The following is a 21,486-nucleotide window of genomic DNA, read 5'->3' as shown; positions in this document are numbered from 1 at the left end:
AGGGCTTTTATTGAGTGCTGTTCTGGTTCATATCCTGCCATGATGAAGGTTCTAAAATGTAGATCACTGCTTACCTTGGTGGCTTGTTCCTTCAGCAAATTGGTGCAAGTTTTTTCAGTTTCATTTTCTCTTCCAGCTGTCAGTTCCTGTGCATCTACACAGCTGTGAGATCCCTGGGTTTGGTGCCCGCAGTGTGGAGTAGCCCTACAGAGAGGAGCAGGGGTAGTGCAGTCATGTGCTCCCTGAAATCAAGGCAGCTCCTGCTGGGTCTGCAGTAGTGCCTGGTTAGGAGCCCACTGTGGGCAAGTATGACTGCGTCCATCCATCTGGATCTCAGATCAATTCTTTAATTAGAAGACCCACCACAGAATTTGGTTGCTGAGACCCTCTGGTTAGTTTGATGAAAGCTGAAGCACCTGTCACCTCCATGACTCTCAGTATGTTTTCTGTCTTTCTGCAAAGACTTCTAGCAAATAGTAATTATTAGATCCTTCAACTGCTGAGTGTTTTGTATGTCCCATTTGCTTATGTGTCCCATGTATTCATGGTGGCTATAGCCACATTTGCTATTTATTCCTATGCAAGTGAGCTGCCTGAGTAAAATTTAGATGAACCTTCTTTTGTCACATTTCTCCCTTTGATGAAATCATTTTTTTTTTTCAATGTGCAGATGAATTGATCCACTGCAGAGAGAGATAGCAATCTCTGTCCTGAAGCTAACTACAGAGGCACCTCAGCTGGGTTTTACATTTCCTTCCCCTGTGGACCACATAACATTTTCTTCTGGTGATACGGAATCGTTGTATAGGAAATATGAACCTACTGGTGAGAGGTTCACTCCTCTTCGTTACTGTTTGCAGGTTTCATTCATGGAAGGTAACAGTATTTTCACTGGCTGAAAACTGCCAGCTTGTGACTCAGGTAGATTCTGTGTGCTCTGAAATGACTCCTGTAGGGAGGACATAGATGTAGAAATACTTTTCTAGGCTTTATGCTCCACTTTAAACTGTTCCTTGTAGCTTACGGACCTGATGCTGATGTTGAAGTAGTCTGTATATTGACTTCTGATAAGTAAGATTTTGTTTTTGGCTGTTGAGATTAGAAATACAAACCTTGTAGCCTCTGCTCTACTGAGTAATGTTTATTTGAAGATGTGGGGTAGCTCCAGTGATCTCTGCTAATAACAAGTCCCTGGCTGAGCTGCTCTAATTAACCGACATATTCTGGCATGCATCGCTTGGGCCCTTTGCTCCTTTGACCTCCTCTGTCTTGTGCACTTGAGACCTGGGCCTCTGCCTGTGCTTGTGCCTGACGCTGAGCAGATGTTAATGGATCTGACTCCTTCTGTAGGCCCAGTGACTCTTCCTCTAGGTGACTTGTCTGGTGCCTGGGAGGGTAGCTGGGGCTGCTGCAAGTCAGTGAGGTTTTGAGCAGAAAAGCATTAAAGGCTGAAAGCTGTCAGGTACCGCTGTGATGGGCATTCTGCAAATACCCAGAGACAAGTCAGGATGGTCAGGGGAGAATTTGCACCAGCCTTACAGAGCACACAAGGCCCTCTTTAAAACTGCACCTAGATAAGCACATGTAAGGACTGCTCATGGGGAGGAGCTGGTGTGGCCATTCACCTGTGCCTGAGTGGGCTGATAAAGCTGACAACCTCATTCCCTACACATTGCTCGAGTTGCCTAATACCGCAATTGCCAGCCTCTTTGATGAAAGGCAGGTTCACGTATCAGATTGTTGAGCATTAGGGATAAAGGATTAGATTTGCAGTGTAATCTTCCAGTAACATTCCTCTTGATCCGTAGTCCATGCTTTATGAAGGGGCTCTTTTCTCTCTGACAATGTGGTGGCCAGCTAAGGGATGCTGTCGTCCACCTTCATTTGGAGATAGCAAGGCTGCTGCCGACCTGATGTTCGTGAAGGTCGCAGCTGCACCAGGCAAAATTAGTTCTGTGCAGGACAGTTAAGTAGATTGGATTTTCTCAGTTGTAGCTGATTTGCTTTCATCTGGGCTCTTCTTGCAAAGCCATTTAAAGTCCATTCCCCTCTGCCCCCCACCACTCTACCGTAGGGAAGAATTGAAAGCAACTAAAATGGAGGTGTTTCTGCCTGGGCTCCCATTCTGCCTTATGACCTGTTCTCAATTCTCTCCAAGGAAATTGTCTGACAGAGGTTGGGGCAGGCTTAGTAGTTGATCTGCAGCACCGCTCTGTATCCCCTATCACCACAAACATCAGAGGGGCCAGCAGGGAAGGTTCCCACCAGCTCTTCCCAATGTGAGACCAGCAGCACCCCTGGCTGCAGGCAGCTGTGCCACATTGGGTTTCCTTGAGGTGGCTGACTGTGCTGAAATGTGAATGAATGAAGGCAGGATGGGAGAAGCTTTCTGACACTATCTTGAGGTTGCCTTTAGCCGCCTGCGGGGCTGGGCGGTTCATTATACAGGGCTGCAAATAGCTGTCTTAACACCCAGTCATACAGACTCCTGGATCTTAGCGCACTATGGACCATGCAGTAACTAGTGCTTTGATGTCTTAATGTAGAAACAGTTGCAAAAGAGAAGTACCAGGTCAGCTTATTATAAATGCAGCCAAATTGAGATGGCAGAATCTGTTTTCTTTCCTAAAAGCTTTTGTAACTATCATTTTCCCAAACTGTGCTGAAAACAAGCAGTGACCCTGCTTTTTCTCTGACATTTTCTATTACTTTTTATTGGCATCTACCTTTATGTTGTGACAGTACTCCGTGCACTGAATTACAGGTCTAAATACTGCTTCAGGCTTTGGGCTTTGTCGACAGTGTGCATTTGGGAAAGGCGTTAGTGCCTGAAGAAGTGAGTGCTCGGTGTGCAGTGATTAGAAATGTGGAAGGATCCACACCCTCTGTCTGTGCCTCAGCGTAGGTCTGAGGTGTGAGGTTTTGAGCTTTCTCATTCAGGCAACATTATATTAGGGAAATGAAAAATCTGACGGTTCTTTTATGTTTACTCCTTTAATGTCAAGAATGTGTCACATCTGCTATTAATTGGTAGAAAATTATGCCTCTAATTTACCAATTTGATTGTCTGGGAAAATGGAAGAGAATGTAACTAAGTAAACGAGTACCTATTAATCTTGTAAGTTTGCCTGTTTACCACCAGCCAAAGCAGCTTGTTATGTGGTGCAGTGGAAGCAGCTCCCCAGCAGTGCTGCTGTGCATGGCTGGAGCCTTGGGAACCTGCCAGGAGCATCACTGCGGGCAGAGATGTGTCCTAGGGAGCAGGAAGGAGCAGTTGGGTGATGTGGGGACAGCACAGTGTGCCCACTGTCCTGGCTGTGGGGAAGGAGGAGTGGCTGCCTTTGCTACCACCTAGCTGATGCCCAACAGATGTGGGTGCATTTATCCACTAACTGATGTAATCATTATTAATGAACATTAATTATTTCCAGGGGTGAGATGGGTTGTTACCAGTGGCAGGCTCCTTACTGTAGGTGAGGGTCCTGCCTTCTGTTGCAGGGCCATGCTCACTTGGGTGCCTTGTGGCAGGCTTGGAAAATCCCTCCTGGAGCAGTGTTCCTGCTAACACATCTTCTTCCAGCCCATGTGAGCTTACAGCATGTGTTCTTTTGGCACTGATTTTGAAGTAAAATGGAACGGCTTTCTCTTAAGCTGTGATGTCTCATCACACCTGCTGCAGGAGGAACAGAAGTAAAAGAAGCTAGGTTGTTTTTTCTGATTTTTGCAGATGGGGAAGTTTGTATTGCAGGTAACTTACGTATCAGATTCAAACTACAGATGCACTTCAGCAAGTTGCTGTCACCGAGTCTGAAAACTGGAGTTTAATGAGAAGGGTGGCTGAGTGGCTGTGACTTTGGTATGGTATGTGCACAGCAACAAAGCCTGGTAGCTCTTCTATCAAAAGACACCAGTGTATTTGTGGAAATGCATTTCTGGAGAATCAAATACTCTTATTTTAGTAGCAGAAAGCCCCCGAAACATGCCAGCTCTGGAATAAGCAGATTCTGAAAGCTGACATATTCTGTATGATTATTCCAGTATACACCATCTGTCAGCAGCATATCCTAATATTTATGTACTTGGATTCTCATAACTGTTATGAGGATACTGAAGTTCATAAATCATTTCGTATTCAGCAGTCACTTTTGTTACCTTTCTGTGCTTTAATAATGACATCCCATGTGTCCCTGCTAGGGTTCTGAACAGGGAATGGAGTCATGGCATGGTTATACAAGGAACACATTTGACACAAAGATCGGAGACTGGTTGATACTGAAGCCTTCCTCACCTCTACTTCTTTTCGTTCAGTTTCATACTCTGCCATGCTTCATTCAGCTCCATCCAGGCTCGAGGAGTGACTGCACTTAGATTGGGAAATGATATAATATGACTAATTATGTTTAATGCTGATAATGTTGTATAATCAAAATAAAGAGCGGATTGCGTGCAGATCCTGAAAGGGCACCAGGCTCAGAAGTGATGCTGTAGTTATAACCACTGGTACTATTGAAGTGATAGCAGCTGTTCAGCTCTGGTCCACAGCCCCTTTGCAGGAATGTGCAGAGTTTTCCAGAAGAAGGGCTAACTGCATCGGAAGCACGTAACTTCTGATAACAGTAATTAGCTCAGATGATCAGTACAGCTCAAAATATTTAGTGGAATATTATTACCCTGATGCTGCAGGACTGTAAACCATGGCAAAGAGGAACAGCAACAGGAGCTGCTGTCCAAGCTGGGGATGGCCATGGTGCTGTCCTTGCTCTCGGAGCAACATGCTTTCTGTGTCTAACTCCAAATGTGTGGGGGATTTTCCTTCTGTCCCCCTGCCTTCATTTGTACAAGCATTAGCATGGACAATTCCAATAGGTGGAGAAATACACTGTGAAGCAGATTTGGATGTGAAAGCAGATTTGGATGTGACATTCTGGATGAGCCGTTGTTAAATTAAGAAAGAGAACTGCAAGCCATAGAGGGTGACTGAGCTCTTCTATGAATGTCTCTTATTTTGCTGTGTACTTTTGTTTTCTCTTGCTTACTAAAGGGATAATGTGCAATCTAGGTTTCAGAGAGAGATAGCTGATTAATCTGTCTGCCAGGTACATATGGAAATAAATTAGCAAATGGTGCATCTGGGATTAAACTACTGCAGAGATGATAAATTATTGCCATCTTCCATGACTGCGTTACTGAGGCTTCACTGGGTTCCCTGTACTCAGTTACTTGCTATTCACACGGTAGCATCGCGGCTGTTGAATGGAACGTCTCTACATCTGAAGCAATTTTCTATGATTTGACAGTTTTAGAAGAGGTCTGGCCAGACCTGTAAGGTTATGCAGTATCTTTAAGTATAAGCAAAGCAATTTGATGTGGCTCGTCTTCTCAGAATGAAACGCTGCCAGCTTCTGGGGGCTAGGAGTGATCAGCAATGGGAAAGGCAGGGACTGCAAGAGCATTTCTCCCCTCTATCTGCCATCACCCCTCACCCCCATAACAGACTTACCTACTCTGGCACAACACTGGGAGAGCCTGAATGTGAATGTCCTCTGGCTGGCTCCTCTCCCCCATGCTTGGCCTGATGCAGATGTCGCTGTAGATTGTGCAGCTCCAGCTCATCCTCCAGATCGATACTGAGACCAAACACCACCATGCTGCAGCTGGTGGTTGCACTGGGCCCTGCTTTCATCTTCTCCGCTTTGTCCCTCCTTCTGCTGCATTAGCTGATCCATATAACTCACCATCTGGTAGATGAGATGTGCCAGTTGCCTGCATTGGATGCATCACTGCAGTACGTGCCCCAGCAGGCAGGTGGTGTGCCTGCCTTTCTGGGGGAAGAAAGGATAGCAAAGAAGTTCTCATCAAGGTTGTCGCACTGCGGGTTTAGCAGGGTGATGGCTCTGTCCGTAGTGCATGTTGGCAAGTCTCTGCTGATCATCGCCTCATTTCCTGAGGTCTGTTGGTAGGCTCTTAGTGCTTAGTCTGAAGTCACTTTGCCCTAGAAGGAAGGTGAGGGAATGATGTATGGGCACTTCCCTTTCAGCAGACAGATGCTGTGGGCTCACCCCTGTGGTCCTGGAGCACCTCCAGAGATGTGCTGGAGGGACACCTCAGAGCTGGGAGCTGCTGGGGATGGCTGTGAGCCTCAGGGACAGCCATGGCTGGGTCCTCCATACTTGCAGGCTGGATGCAGGGGCTGGCTTGGCTTGAGAGGCAGTGACTGGGTGAATGCAGCCTCTGGTTTTATTCTCGGTGTCGCTTGCTGCAGTGTATGAGTCAAGCACAATTAGGATATACGCGATTGTAATTGAATAATACAAGAACAACGTGTTCCATTACAAGATGTATTGGGGGATGCAGGTCTGTAAATCTGAGCTAGTGAGGACTAGCTTTGCTCAATTAATCTAAGCACAGAAATATTTACTGGAAATACATTTATCTTCCGGTGACTATTTGCAAATTTTGCTTAACAACAACAGTTTGCTTGCAATGTAATCACGTTGTGCAGCGAGTGGGACTTAGCTGTCGTTGTTGGCCTTTCCCAGAAAGCATTTGGAGCAGAATGCGGAGTGAGTCCAAGGAAGCACCGACTGGTGCTCACACAGATTGTGGCGCAGTCACCCGCTCTTACTGCGCACTTCAAGGAGAACCCCTGCAAATGAGACACGTGGGTTTCAAATGTACAGAGAAAGCTACAGAGATTACATTATGAATGAAAATATAGATGGAAATGTCTAATCCGATCTCGTGAACGGGTCTGTAATAACTGCCTCTGAAATATTCTGCTTCCAGCATGCATTTAATTTGTGCTCTGGCAGCAAAATAAAGTTGCTAAGATAAAAACATTCTAATAATGATTTATGTAAATACATTTGAACAAAGTAGGGATGTAGTTCCCTATAGCAAATTGTTTGGAATGTGAAATGGTATTTATGAACTGCCTCTCTCTGTGTGAACACAATAGACGATAGGAGATGCTACAAAAAGGAAACATAATTGTTCATTCAAAATGGAGTCTGATGCCACGTTTAGTAAGCAGGGAAGCCAGTAGAACAGATTGCTGAGTGTCTGATGGAATAATCTCCAGCTCGATTCTTTACACGCTATTTATAGCATGCCTTAAATTTTAAATTTAGCCCTGTGCCACAGATGACCATAACAGTCATACCAGGGCTATGTATGATAATACCAATTACTTGCCTTAGAATCAGTGGGGAGAAATCTCAGGTTGCTTTGCGAGCAGGAAACCAGACTGCATGTCCTCAGAATATGGATGAAAAAACAGTTGTTGTCCTCAGCTGCTATGGGCATGTGGGGCCAAATTTATCCTGCCTGTTGAAGGTTTAGGAGTTATGCCAGGGGAGACTTTGATCCCTTGTGTCTAGCGTAGTGGAACCAATATGTCAATATAAGACATCCTGCTGCTTCTGATGTCCTACCAGTGGAATGACACCCCACGTGTGATCTAAGGTGGCTGGTGCCGATAAACATCATTCAAAGTGGACAAGTCACAAATGTGATCAAAAAGGATATTTGAGGAATGTTCTGATTCTATGCTCAACATTAAAGCACAGGACAAGAAATTGACTTTTGCATCAGTGAGGACTTAATCCTACAACTTTGCTCATATAAACAGGTGTGCATCATCCCAAAGCACAGAGGACCAAGGGCCGTTTGAAGCATTCTAACAAAGCACGTCAGGACAAGGAGCAATTTTTTCTTTCAGCATAATGCAAAGCATGTGTCACTGAAAAGCGTTTTCAAATCAAGACAGAGAATGGCATGTAGGAATAACAGTGTCATTTTCTGTGTTTGCTTTGGCATGCCAGCATGTCTGTAGCTACCTGGTGGTGGGCCGAGCCACAGGGCTTGCATCCATCTCCAGCCATTTCCAAGTTTAGGAGCTGTTTGAATCCCTTACTTTGAACAGGGCTGTCTTAGTTTCAGCTGGGAATTGCTTTCTCTGGGGTGCCTGGTGTGATGCTTTGTTTTGGTTCTTGGAGGATATGGTTGATAACACACTGATGTTTATGGTAGCTGCTAAGCAGTGTTGTACAGACCCAAGGCCATTCGCAGTGAAAGGCACAAGGAGCTGAGAGGCAACAGAATGCAGGTAGCTGGCTTAAACTGGCTGAAGGGACATTTGTCACCATATGGCATCATGTGCAAGGAGTTTTGAAGGGATGAGAGTTCATCACTCTCTCTCTTGTCAGGAGTGGGCTCAGTATCAATCAGGGGGCGTGTGCATTTGCTTGTGCATCCCTGGTTATATATATGTGTGTGTATATATGTATGTAGTCATGACTATTAACCATTTATCCATCTCAGTAAATAGTTTTATCTGAACCCTGGAGTTCTGCTTTGTTTATTTTTTCTTGATTCTCTCCCCCATCCCTCTGGGACAGGAGGGAAGTGAGTGACTGAGTCTGTGGTGCTCAGCTGACTGACGGGTTAAACCACAACAAGGGGCTGATTTCCTAGTCACTAGCAGCAGCTCTCCTGGTTTGCCCAGGTCCTCCTACAGTAAATTCAGGGGCCACCATGTGAAGCCATGCATATCTGGCTGTTGTGTGAGAACTGTCGGCTGGTGACAGGACGGTTTGTCCACAGCCAGAATGGTGGTTTAATGGCAATAACAGAAGCCAACTCTCTGACCCTCGTGCTTACAGACCATTCTTATGGGCTCATCATGAGCTGCTGAATGAGGTTCTGCTCCCCAGAACAGCTGAAATTAACTGCATAAGCAGAAGCCCGAGGAGGGTGGGTTGAAGCCTTGTGTGCTGTTGTCTCTGTTCCCTTGTGGCTTGAGGAAACCCTTCCCTTGCAACAGCAGACCCAACCCAGGGAGGTCACCCTGCCATGTACTGAGGCTGCATCTCGTCTTTCAGAAATGGACAAGCCTCAGTAATTTCAGGAACTCACCTATATAATGTGCTAGGGTATGGCTGGGTATGGCTGACGTTACCTAAGCTGGGACACACCTGGGGCTGCTGCAGGTGCTCAGAGATCTCCAGAAGCAGCTCTTGGTCTGTCATTGGTGACTGCAATGTGGCTGTCTTTAGCTAAGATAAAAGCTTTATTTGCTTAATGGAATCGAATTTTCCTCAGAGAAATAATTGAAACAATAGAAGAATCACCCAAACCTGTGCTGAGCATTAGCAGATGAGCTGTTTTGAAATTGATCCATTTGGAAAGGAAATAATGTGCGGATTGGTCAAGATAATGATGGCACTGGATGATAAAGCAGAAGCAAGGGTGGAGAAAGCTTGTGAGGGATATAGTGTCACCTAAAAGGTTTGCAGAAGTGCTTTTATTACCCTGAATCAGCTTGGCTTTGCACCGGCACTTAGCTGTTTGCAAAAGAATTATACTTGCTTTTGAAATAAATACATTTGGCAGTGAACTCTCAACCTTTCTTTCTCAGGCCTCTTCTGGGTAGTGGCAGGTGAGAAGTAGATGCCTTCATTTCTTTTTCTGAATGCAGCATTAGACAAAATGGGGTGCAAAACTACGGTACATAATTTTCTAGCGAGCTGAATGCTTCAGGAAAATTACAGTCATTATTGAATGTAATGAAACCTGACAAATGAGAGTTTCATAGGCCCTCCTTAGTATTAGTGTGATCCATTAAACATGCTCTCCGGCTGCTAAGTGGCATTGTCCCATTTCACCACAAGAACTTCAGAAATCCTAAGGTAGCTCTGGCTAACAGCTGATTGAAAGCACCCAGTCAAGAGCACTTTAAGGGAAGAGGAGAAATTATCCTGATTAACATTATTTCCAAGAAGGTACTCTCCGAGTAGGCTGTAAATTGTGTTAGAAGCATTTGGGTACTGCAGGGAAGACCAGGTTTGACACTGAAGTAGCCACAAAGTAATGTACAGAGCGGAGCGATCAAGGGAAGAACATTTTGTTGATTGTGGTGGGAAAATTGAATTACTCTCAATTGCATAGCTATTCTGAATATGTAAGTGAAAGTGAATGATACTCGGCTTAAAAGAAGAGCAAGGAAATATAAGGAGCAGAAAAAGACCTTTCCCAAATTCTTCTTGCCTGCATATGTACATCTTCACAATGTTTTTACAGCAAGTAGCGTTGCACGCTGATCATGAATAGCTCATCTGTTATAGTAAGTCATTCCAGTGAATGCAAATGGAATCAATACAGTAATATTCTGTAAAATGATTGCTTTTCTCTTGACTGATTGTTCATTAGGAACAACCTTTAGATGATGGCCGTTAACACCTGATACCTGGCCACTGGTGCTGACTGAGCTGATGTGAGATAAATGGCAAAGGATCTGTGTAATCATTAGAGCTGGTACAATCCTGCTGAATTTTGTAGTGCAAGCTACAAAGAAGGAGTGTGTAACTGCCATTGCAGGACAGTGGGTACTGTGGCAGAGGAGAGGTGTGGATGTATCACAGTGCTTGGTCCTCTGGGCACTTAGAGCACCTAAGAGTCTGCTTTTGTTACAGGCATATTGAATTGAGAGTACTGGGGCTGTAGGTGAGCATAGTTGTTTTCTTGCAACATGTGAGACTTTCAGTTACTAAATTGCAAGCCCATATTCCACATGTACAAGCAGTAAGTAATACACATAGATGTACAGAAGTGATGGAAATATTATTCAGTTTGGCTTCTGTCTCTTGGTCTCCCCCCCACCCATCCCACTTAGCAGTTTGGGAGGTACTACATGTGGCTAGGAACCATCAGCAGCATCTTTCTGAAGATTTCAGTGCCACTGAAATGCAGTAAAAAATAAAGCCTAGAATAATGGCAGGCATTGGTAGATATTTCTGAGTAAAGAATAGAATGAAATTTCAAATTAGGAGAGCCCCGTGACTGTGGTTAAATTGTGGGAGCTGTCTAGTTTGGTAATGTCATCTCGTTTTGTGATGTCCTCCCTGACTAGAGCTGATGCAGAAGATTGATTTGGGGTATTTTTCCAAGATCAGTTGTTAAAAATGGCTCAATTAATGGTGTTCTGGGAGGTGTTCTGGTGAGAGTAATGGACACTGGTACAGTGGCAGGATGCCTTGACGGCAGATAAAGAGCCAAAGCAAGAAGAATCACAAGGTCAGAACAGAAAACTAGCATTTGAAATACAAATTAGATTGCCATAATCTTACTTTCTTCTAGAAGAGGGGTCCATCAGCCTGGCTGCTGTGGTGCAGAGCAGAACATGACAGGTATGAATGTAATCCCAGAGAAGTTTATTTCCCCCCAGCTACTTTCCTACTCTGTGTTAGGTGTTTGTTGTGCTCATCCCTGTAATATCTGAGTTGTATTTGACATTGTTGTTCAGGGATGGCAGCTCGTGTCTTCTATCAGGAGCAGATCTGTAAGGAAGATCTCTATTTGCTATGGTGTGCCTTACAGAGAAAAATATTTACAGTGGCTTCTTACATCCATTTCCATTCCTTTTTGAAACATAAAGCTCTTCAGTGCGCGCTGAATGTCTGTTGCCTCCTCATCTCCCTGGCATTCATTATAAACTGAGAGGCCAGGGCTTTTTAAAAGGCTATTTAGATGTTTTCTGCTCTAACTTTCTCTAATAGATATATTCCTATTGATTGCAATGAGACACAGAGCAGAACAGAACAGATCAATTGAAAAGTAAAGTTAAGACAGCGAGTACACTTCTTTTCCACTTACCTTAATGGAAGCAGTTATGGCTGGATCTATCCCAGGTGTAATGCTGCTGAAGTCAATGGAGCTGTAGCAGCGATGAATTTGGCTCCTAGTGTTTTGTTTTGACCTTTTCAGAAGGTTGCTCGGTGGGAGCGAAACTATTAAACACAGCCAGTGTGATACCTCAGGTTGAAATACAGAAAAGGCAAAGCTGGAGTGAATATCACCTTTTTCATTAAGGAAGAGGCCTGACTTTTATAGAGTAAGGGCAAAAGAATTGATTCCAGATAAGTGCTAAACTTAGTTTCAGGTTTCCTTGGTGAATAACAACCCTGAGTTGGCTTTAGACTTGACCATATGATGTTTTTATAATACATAATATATATTATATAATTATATATATATTTCATATTTAATAATATATAATAATATAAAATAATGTTTTGTAGCTGAGAATATACTCTGTTAAGTAGTGTTCTTATGCTCTTTGTATCTGTAGTTTTCTGTGGAAATAAATAGGAGGCATTACTTCTGGAGCTACATATGTACATGCAGGACAAGTTTCTAGCCGTGCTCAGTGTGTTGGCCTTTATTGGAGGATAATTTTGGATTTCAGTAGACAGCACATATACTTTACACACTGCAATTATCTCAAGAAGGCAAAGAACACAATGAGCTACCAGCCTCAAGCCATCACACTTTATCCCTTTGGATGCACTCATCTAACTAAGAGACTGCAGCTTACTTGATGACCATTGACTACTGGCAGCACAGTGGGAATTGATCCTTGGTGTTAGTCCTGCTGAACCGGTCTTTCATTCTCCACTGAAATTTCCAGTGGTCTCTGAAAGTAGGGACAGTAAACCATGCATGACAGTGAAAAAGACTTTGACAGCAAGGCAGTGTATGGCCAGAGAACTTTTGCTTCCTTTTCACATGGCTGCATTTGGGAAGATGGTGAAAGCCTGAAGAAGTGCAGCAGCAGCAGGTGCAGTCCTCTGTCATCCTGAACTGGTGCCTTCTGGCCAGGCTGCAGGTGCAGAAGGCTGTCAGCTTCCAGCAGCCAAGTGACCAGAAGCAGAAGTTCCTCAGCTGCAGATTAATGGAAATAAACCATTAATAGCAAGAGTTGTGCTAGACTTGGTTGGCTTATTGAAAGGAAAACTAGGAAGAAATGCTGAGATTTGTTTAGTGGTATGACTCAGATCCTTCCTGTATAAACTAGCCTGTGCTCTCTTCTAATGAAGGTGTTGCTGCTTCCCCAGCAAGAGCTTTGTTACTTCTGTAGAGTATACTGCACCATGTTTGCTGGGTTCTTCTGAAGTGTTATCATAAACAGCTAAAGCTAAACTGTGCTTGTTAAACAAATGAACACTGCACATGTTCAGATGCATTATCCATGCTTTAATTGTGCTCATTTGTTTAGGCCCCATCCTGTCGGGAGGCAGAGGCCTTTGGTCTGAACCGAGGCCTATGGAAGAGCCTGCAGGATGCTGCTGCATGCGGGCCTCTGACTGCTTCAATTTATCCTATAATCTCTTCCTCTACTTAGTCCTTTTGTGCTTACTTGCTACATGCATGTGTGTGCATGTAACACACATGGCCTAACGAGGCCAATGAGAGTGTAGCACAGCGTTGCTGCGCAGCAGCATCCCGTTTGTAAAGTGATCCAGCTTTGTCTCTAAGCTGGTTTTAAAAATAATTGCTGCATGGAGTCTCACAGCCATCCTGATTAGTGATTTAAAACTTCTGGACTCGGTAACTCTATCTTCATTAGGAAGATCTGTTTTTATAATAATTGTTTCTAAAGAGGAGCTGGGGGATTATTAAGAGATGGCATTCATTATCAGGAAAAATACCACCAAGAAATTTCCGAGACAAATGTTGATGTCCTGCATAATGTTCTTTTTCTTCTTATTTTATTTTTTTTTTCCACAAGGAAACAGAACTTTATTTAAATAGCATAACTATCTTAATAATTATCTTGAAAGCTAAATTGGATTTTAATCCTAAGAAAGCTCTGTGAGTTCTAGGTGGCCAGCACCTGAGAGCTTAGCAGCTGGGAAAGGCTAAGGCTCCTTTTTTTGGTGTGTGTGTGTGAGGGAAACACCAGAAAAAGAACCATAGAGAAGAGAAGTAGTAATGTCATTGACAAGGAACGGCTTTGGTGGGATCTGGCATCTAGGAAGCAGGCTAAGTTGGAGAGAAGTGAAGTTGGGTAGGAGGAACCAAGTTTGGGGCTCAAGAGGTGAATGTTGGGAGATGAAGATCAAAGATTTATTTCATGTTTTGTTCTTAAGTGTGTGGGTTAGAAGAGGGATCGGTAGCTAGAAAATTTGCTGGAAGACTGTGTGATGTCTCAGTAATTAGCAAGTGGGTTTGCTGGTGCAGAAGCACAGCTACTGAATGCCTCAGCATAGGAAGAGCTGGGTAGACCAAAACACTGCTGAGTTTCTTGAGGTTTTCTTTACAGAAACTAGATTTAGTGCAGATCAAAAGCAACAATAATACACTGATATGTGGAAGCTGCGAGATCAACGTCAGCTGTCCATCTCTGCAGTCAAAGAACTACACGTATCCCTGGATACTTTTCACATCTGAAATGTTTTTTACTGAAGAGGACATAATTATAGATAGAGAAGGAGCGAATGCGTTCCCCTTTTTTTTTTCCCCCTGAAGCTCAACTTTGCCTTCGTGATGTTTGTTTTGGTTATTGTGGCTTCTGAGGCTTTTTAAAATGAGTGTTTATTTCTTAGACAGAGTGCTTGGGAGTGCTGTGGAATGGCTGAGGCTGCAGAAAACAATATTTCAGCGAAAGGGAATGAGAAAGTAAATTTTCTCTGAGGAGATAAGTTTCTGAATGATTGTTTGCGTCTGCATTCAGAAGAAAGGAAATGAATATTACTCATGGAAGCTGTGAGATGGTCATGAGAGAAGGAAGCCATTATTAATTAATCATCAATTTTTATTTGAATATTTATGTGGCGCTGTGTGGCTGGTGTCCCACAGGGGAAGAGGATCATCTCCCTGCTTGAGGAGCCTACATTCTAAATTTAACAGTGGCAAGGACTTCTTGTGGCAGATGATGTGTTCTCATCATTCCCTGCTCTGCCTCAGCTTTTCAGCTGAATACCAGTTTAATTCCCTGTCCTGTAATTCTTCTTTTGCCCACTGATGGAGGGGAGCCTGTACTGCACAGGAGTGGTGAGATCAGAGTCTATGAGGACACAATCAATGCAGTAAACAGAGAGGCAGGATTAGAGGTCTGATCTCAGAGCTGTATCTTGCAATCCTTTACCCAGAACTGTAAAGTAAATAAAACCTTTCCAAGAATAAAGAGCGTGGGATTTGATGCCAATTTGGAAAGACCTGTACTTCCTGTGCCCTCTGACTGCAGTGCACATAAGGCCTTTTTTTTCCCCCTCCCCAAAAATCCTAATGGTGCACACTTAATTAATTAAGGCACGCTTCACAGTTAGACTTTGTGGTAGCAATACTGAAAGGTTATTGGTGTGGATGTTTGCTCTTTCTATAGCCGCGTTCCTATTTCTGTGTTTTGAGGCAATTGTTCTTAGATATGCTGTGCCTGTACCTGGTGCTATGCTCAGCTGGCAGCAGTCAGTGGGGAAGTGAACTCCAACAGATGTATTCTGATAAAAACCATATATTTAGTTCCTAGTAATTAGCTGATATATCACAAGGTTATGTAGCGTGAGTAGTTCTGCAAAGCATCAAACTAAACTCTTTGATTCAAAGAATACGTGTATGTGACAGCCCACTTGAAGTGGAGTTCATTTGAAAGGGCAGCTGAAAATACATGTGTTGTACCAAAAGATACCAACATTAACGTAAAGCACCTTCATTGTCAGAGCATCATGTAGTGGTTAGAACAGAAAATGAGAGTCAATCAGTCGAGGTTCTATTTCTGGCTCCAGCATATCTTCACTGAAGTCAAGTTAATTGGAGTTCAGTACAGAAATCTCCCCATATATAGGATTTTTTATCCACTCTTGCAACTCTCTTTGACTTTCTAGAGCAATCTTTTAGATGATGAAGGAAAGCTGCGGGTTCTTTTATTCATTATGGCAATATTTTTGAGTAGGCATCAGAGCATCGGCCATGGGACTTCAGTGATGAGAGAAATCAGGGGAAGTCTGTAGCTATTGCCAGGTGCCGGTCTTGATCAGAAATCAGTTGCTTCACTGCAATTTTGTGTAGGTATTTTTCACTCTCAGGTGCCCTATTTAAATAAAAGACATGGCAAAATAAATGAAATGGCCTCTGCCAAGAAATTATTTGGCAGTGTTTATATCACCTTAGCTGGCTTAGTCCCACATTGTGCCAAGGGTGCTGTCTCTGCATGGAGCTCTGTACGTTCCTTTTGAGGTATCAGGCCCCCCTAAAAGTGACACCTAAACCAGCAATTGTTTTGCACAGTCCTGAAATAACTTACAGGAGAAACTGTGCAACACAATGTGTGACTATTTTATGGTCAGTGAAAGGGAGAAATTAAAAGTAGGATCATCAGAACAGAGGGAGGTACCACGGAGCAGTGCCAGGCAGGAGTTCATTCTCTATTTTGGGATGTTTCCTGGATGAGTATATTGATCTAGGTTAATAGGTAGGATAACCAAGCCAGTAATAAAAGCTCAGGGTAAATCATTTTTCTGTGATGATGATGATTGTGGGTGTGATGATTGGCAGTGCCAGGACAGAAGCTCCAGCACACTGAAGGTCAGCAAGTCAGCTTGGGCAGCTCATGTAGGGAAAGTCCTTCCCTGTTGTGGAAAGGAAGAGTCTGACTGGAGAAGTGCTTAGGAGTGATCAGGATCTCCTTGGGAGGTTGCAAATAAGTTGGTTGTAGCCACAGTAATACAAGAGATGCATGCCCCTTCATCTTTATCCAGCTGTGCAGTAGTGCCTTGGTTCTGAGAGCACAGTTTCCATCACTGTCACAAGTCTGCGACAGGAGTCCAGCAGTTTGGTAGATGAGCAAGGTTCATGTCTATGGTGCTGTTTCTCAGGGCTGCCTCTTGCAGTGAGAGCAGCAGTATGGCTGCAGCCCAGGATGAATAGCAGCGTGATGCCTCACACCTGGGAGAAGGGGATCAAAACAATAGAAGTATAGCTGGCTGCAGCATGCTTCACCTGTAATCCTGTACACGTACAGGAAAATGTCTGTAGGTTATCCCATCCAGCAGCTGATACGATCTATACTATTTTGCCTGAAGCCATTCTGGAGACTACAGAGAAAGTATTAGTGATCTGCAGGAGAAGCCAGGCTGCCTGATGTGGATGTAACATTAGATTCAGCCATAAGACTGGGAGCCACAGAATTTGTTAATCAGAGTCTGCTTTTTCTGGTCAATCTCCTTGGGATATTAACTCGCATTGTTCTAACTCAAGCTCTTCTCCAGGTGGTTTATAAAACAAGAGAGCTTTTTTTGCCCTGTTAATTTCCTGAAGCACAAAGTATTGCTTTCTTGTTTTAAATAAAGCTCCTGTTCTATTTTGGAATAACATAATGAGTGAAAAATGACTTTATCCATCCTGGTGGCAGGACAGCAGTTTGATACGCTGCCAGCCACAGAACCTGGATCAGAAACAAATTTGGGTTCCCAGGCTCTGTGCCAGATGAGCTGAGACATATTTTGGAGGTGATGTACTTGGACTCCAGGAGGAGGTTGTTGACTGTGCTGAGCTGCTTTCAGAAACATCCTGCCAGCTGATCCACAAAGCGCTACTGCTCCTTGCCTCAAAATGGAGAGCTCTCCTGGCCAACGTTGTCTGTGGCTGTTTGATGGTGCTCCAAAGGAACTGGATGCGCAGGTGAAGAATTAGAATTACTCTAGGTAGAAATTAAGGAATTCCTGCATATCTGTTCATCCCTATTTATTACTTAGTGTTGTATTGATCCAAACACAAGCTATCACGCATAACAGCAACTACAGCTTGTGGAAGGGCACTTGCCCTTTTCATATGGAGCCAGAGCTGAAATCTGCATATAAGATGTCCCAAGGACATCTCTCCTCACTGCTACCCACTAAACTTGACCTAACTTCATGCCATTCTGAAACCACGATCATGCTGTCCCTTCCTCAGAGCCTATTTTTGTCTCCCTGACCATTTCCACCCTGGCCATGCAGGTGTCAGGTATAAGGCTGCCACTTGGCTGGAGAACCCCACTGAGAAACTGAAGCTGTGGGTTTTTTAAAGGACAGAGCCCACGCAGGGCCTGGCCCCTTACAGCCTGAGTCTGGGTGAGACAGCATCTTCCAGCTGCTGTTCTCTCTATGGATAAAGATATTTTCAGCTGGAATGATCTGCTTCCACATTTTGTATGGACGTATTAAGTGCTTGGAAATGTTCCAGGTACTTGAAGTGAGACTATAAAGCAAGAAGTGACTACAAGGGAAAACATGCTGTTTGAACTGTTGTGTAGAAAAAGAACACCCTTTCCTCTTATCTGAGCAGGTGCAATATTGTTAATTATGGCTGTGTGTTCAGGTGGTCATTAATGGGTACGTTTATGTGTTATCTTTAATTGTCTGTTTGTAACTTCAATTACTTTAAAAAAAAATGAAATGTAGAAATAAGAGTATTAGTAGCAGTCTGAGCAGTAGGAAGCATCTATAAACTTGAGGAGTCTACATAAACATGAGTCATGCCATAGAGATACACAATAATTCCTTACTATTCACATATCACAAGGAATAGGGGGCTTCAACTTAAGCTGTCAGGTGTTGGATTTAGAGCAAAGGAAGAATTTTTTTCCACAGTTGATAGCTAAAACATGGAACTCCTTGCTGTAGCTGCTGGTACTGAAACTTGTGTATTATTATATGACTTTTTTCAGGTAAATTGATAGGGGAAAAGGTGTGTTTGTAGCGTAATACGGCGTCTGCCCACATCTTTAGCTGGAGAAGCTTTTAAGCAGCAGGTTAATGTTGGCATAAATCCAGGGATGTAGTGAAGTAGTGCGTAGGAAAGCCATGGTGCACTGGGATACCTAAAGGCAGCTTCATGTTTTAACAGCACAACCAAAGCACAGAGGAGCCCAACCTTCCTGACAGATAAGCATACAGGAGGGTCTTGAGAACCATGAGATTATGTGCTTTGCAGAGCCGAGGAGTTGCAGGAGCAGTTTTTCAGCAAAGATAACAGTTGTAACACGTCTTTGTGTTGGGCTGGGTTTGCCCACAGGATGCAGTGTGATCCATCTGCCTTCACCTCAACCACATCAGCTGGCCCCAGGGTGGTGGTGTGGGTTTCCCGGCTGTCTGACTTACCCATGGCATGGCAGTCTTTGTGAATTAGCTGGAAGTGGTGTCTCAAGGTTCCCCAGTGACTTCTCAGGCCGAAGCCATACATGGCACACTTAACCAAATGAGCAGCACTGACCAGTGAAGGGATGCTCCCAACCAGATGAGTGGCACTAACCAGCCAAGAAATAAATCTTTAGTCAAAGTTCAGCATTGGTTTTGTTTCACACAGTTAAAAGTTACACTGTCAGTTTGTTTGCTGTTCATCCCCTGTGTCTGGTATTCCTCTGATTTTGGAGCCAACTGAGGGTTGTTTTTATTTGGATCGGATCATGTCTCGGGGCAAAAACTGACATCATTTCTGGGCATCATTAGGGAAATGAGGAGCAGGGTGTGGGGATGCGGGTGCAGGAAGAGCCTTTGTTTCCCACCACTGAACTGGGAGGTGAACTCCACTCACCAGACTGGTTGGTGGGGTCCGGCATGTGACAGGATTTCAAAGCCGCCCTTTGCCAACACCCTTCAGCTATGAGAGGCTCAGGAATCTTGTCAGGTGGAGAGCTGCTGATAAGTTAAGACTTGCATTGCTATGTGGAGCAGACATTGCTCTCTTAGTGTTTGTTGGAGGATTTGGGTTGATTATTTTTTTTAATCATCATTTTAAAGAGTAGCACTCACGGAGCCTTGGGGACTCAGTGTGTCTCAGGTAAATTCAGGATCGTGGAGGTAAATACACAAAGACTGATCATACAGTTTTTGGTAGGCAGTAAAGCTCTTTCTTTTAAGTAGCACAGAAGTTCTTCCTCTGCTTGGTTGTAACATTTCCAGTTTGGAAAAGAAAGAGCAATCAGTTAGAATAGCAGTGGTTATTTAATTGGTGAACTTTTTTGCTAGCTTCTTTTTATTCCACGTGTCTGACTTACCCCTGGCATGGCAGCATATGGTTTTGACGTTGCTTTGCACTTCCCGTGCTTTACAAATTACCTTGCTATATACCTTATGTAGCAACTGGACTTTACTGTGTAACTTCTGGCTTTTTCTTTTGTCCGGTTGGTTTTGACCTTCGGAGTTGGGTTGTGTAACCAGAGGTGCGAGTAATGTTTTTTTCCACTGAAGATGAGGTGCGTGTCATACCTCAAGTGTCTTTAATGTCACTTTGTAATTGCTAGTTCAACATGTTTCCAGATACTGAGCTGTAACACATAGATACTGTGAGCAATTTATCTTGCCCAGAAAAGCATGGTGTGAGTAGAGGCAGAGCTGTGCAGCAAACACGGCTTGCACCGGGGACATAGAACCGTCTCCTATTTCATTCTAAACAGAAAAGCAGTGTTTCCAAACATATCAGAGGCACATAAAATAAATGATACTGTGCTTTCCAAGTCCTCTCTTTTTATTTTGGTGCAAATCCTGAATATTTGTAGAAGTACCGACAGGCTCTGGAGGGGTGTTGCTTCCAGTTACACACACACGGGCTGGTGTGCTCTTATTTAGATCTGGCCTTCATTTTGAGGGCAGACTTCAATTTCTGAATAGTATAATTTAAAGCTATTTATAGCGCTTCGTGATTATCTGTAACTGCTAAGGAAAAATATTGGGCAGAGGAGAAATGAAGATGTATCAGCTGCAGCTCCCTCAGCCCTCCAGGCACCCGCTATCGGGATGCAGTGCAGGCCGCTGCCGGCAGCACGGGTGGCTCTCATCCCGGTATTTAAAGTTTACTTTGCTGCTTGTCTTGAGCAGGGTCAGTGTTGTAGTGAATAATTTATAGGCAGCATGAATGAGCTCATTAGTCACCTTTTCAGAGCTTAAATGAGTTTTGTGGTAGTCATTACACGAGCCTCTGTTCAGTGGCATGGTGGCCAGCTGCCTGCTCACCCAGCCTGGCTCCTCTGCTCTGCCAAAACCTCCTGTGCTTGCTTACCCAGCCTGAACCCTCACAGCACTCTTTGGTGGGCACAACCGTACGTCAGCCTTGTCTGTGCTTTGTGGGTTTAGAACGTGATGATCCTTGAGGTTCCTTCCAACCCAAGCCATCCTATGATTCATCGCTGCATCACCTAACAGAAACTCTCGTAGCTGTCTTTGTGTGGATGCGGTCTGGGAACCTGGACCTGCATCTCACAGGATTTCCTTTGAGAACAGTGTTCAAGAAATGTACAGGAAGAGTAGTGCTGAGTGGTGAGCAGAGGAAAGCGTTCTGGAATATCCTGTTGTACAATGAGCTGGAAATCAAGCTGGGAATCAATACAATCACAGCTGGAAAACCCACCCAATGGAAGCAAACAGCCAGAGGAAAACAATCACCTTCTAGCTTACAATACTAGTGGTAGCAAATTGTTTTTTTACGTCAGTTCCTGAGGAGCTCAGTTTATGAGATGTGAACACAAACTTTGCTACCGGGAAGGTCTTAGTTTTGCATCCGTGGGTACATCAGTAAGGGACAAAATCCCAAAGTCTGTGATGAAGTTTACAGGTGGTGTTCAGAAGAAATGAGGCTGGACAAAAGGTTCTGTCCAGAAGAATTAGTTTCAGGGGTCCTACAGACAATACTATTTGGGATCTTTATAAATAAAATTACTTCTCCATTATAGTT

The 21,486-nt window shown here is 43.9% G+C and overlaps 1 protein-coding gene across 2 annotated transcripts in view; it reads left to right on the top strand.

The window, feature by feature from the left end:
- The window catches only part of FOXN3 (forkhead box N3), a 167,292-nt gene that overhangs the window by 29,990 nt on the left and 115,816 nt on the right, over positions 1–21,486 (top strand). The window lies entirely within an intron of this gene.

The sequence above is a fragment of the Coturnix japonica genome, chromosome 5, assembly GCF_001577835.2.
Source record: "Coturnix japonica isolate 7356 chromosome 5, Coturnix japonica 2.1, whole genome shotgun sequence".
Lineage (NCBI taxonomy): Eukaryota > Metazoa > Chordata > Aves > Galliformes > Phasianidae > Coturnix > Coturnix japonica.
Note: the sequence above shows the minus strand (reverse complement) of the source record. Positions and strands in the feature narration are given on the sequence as shown.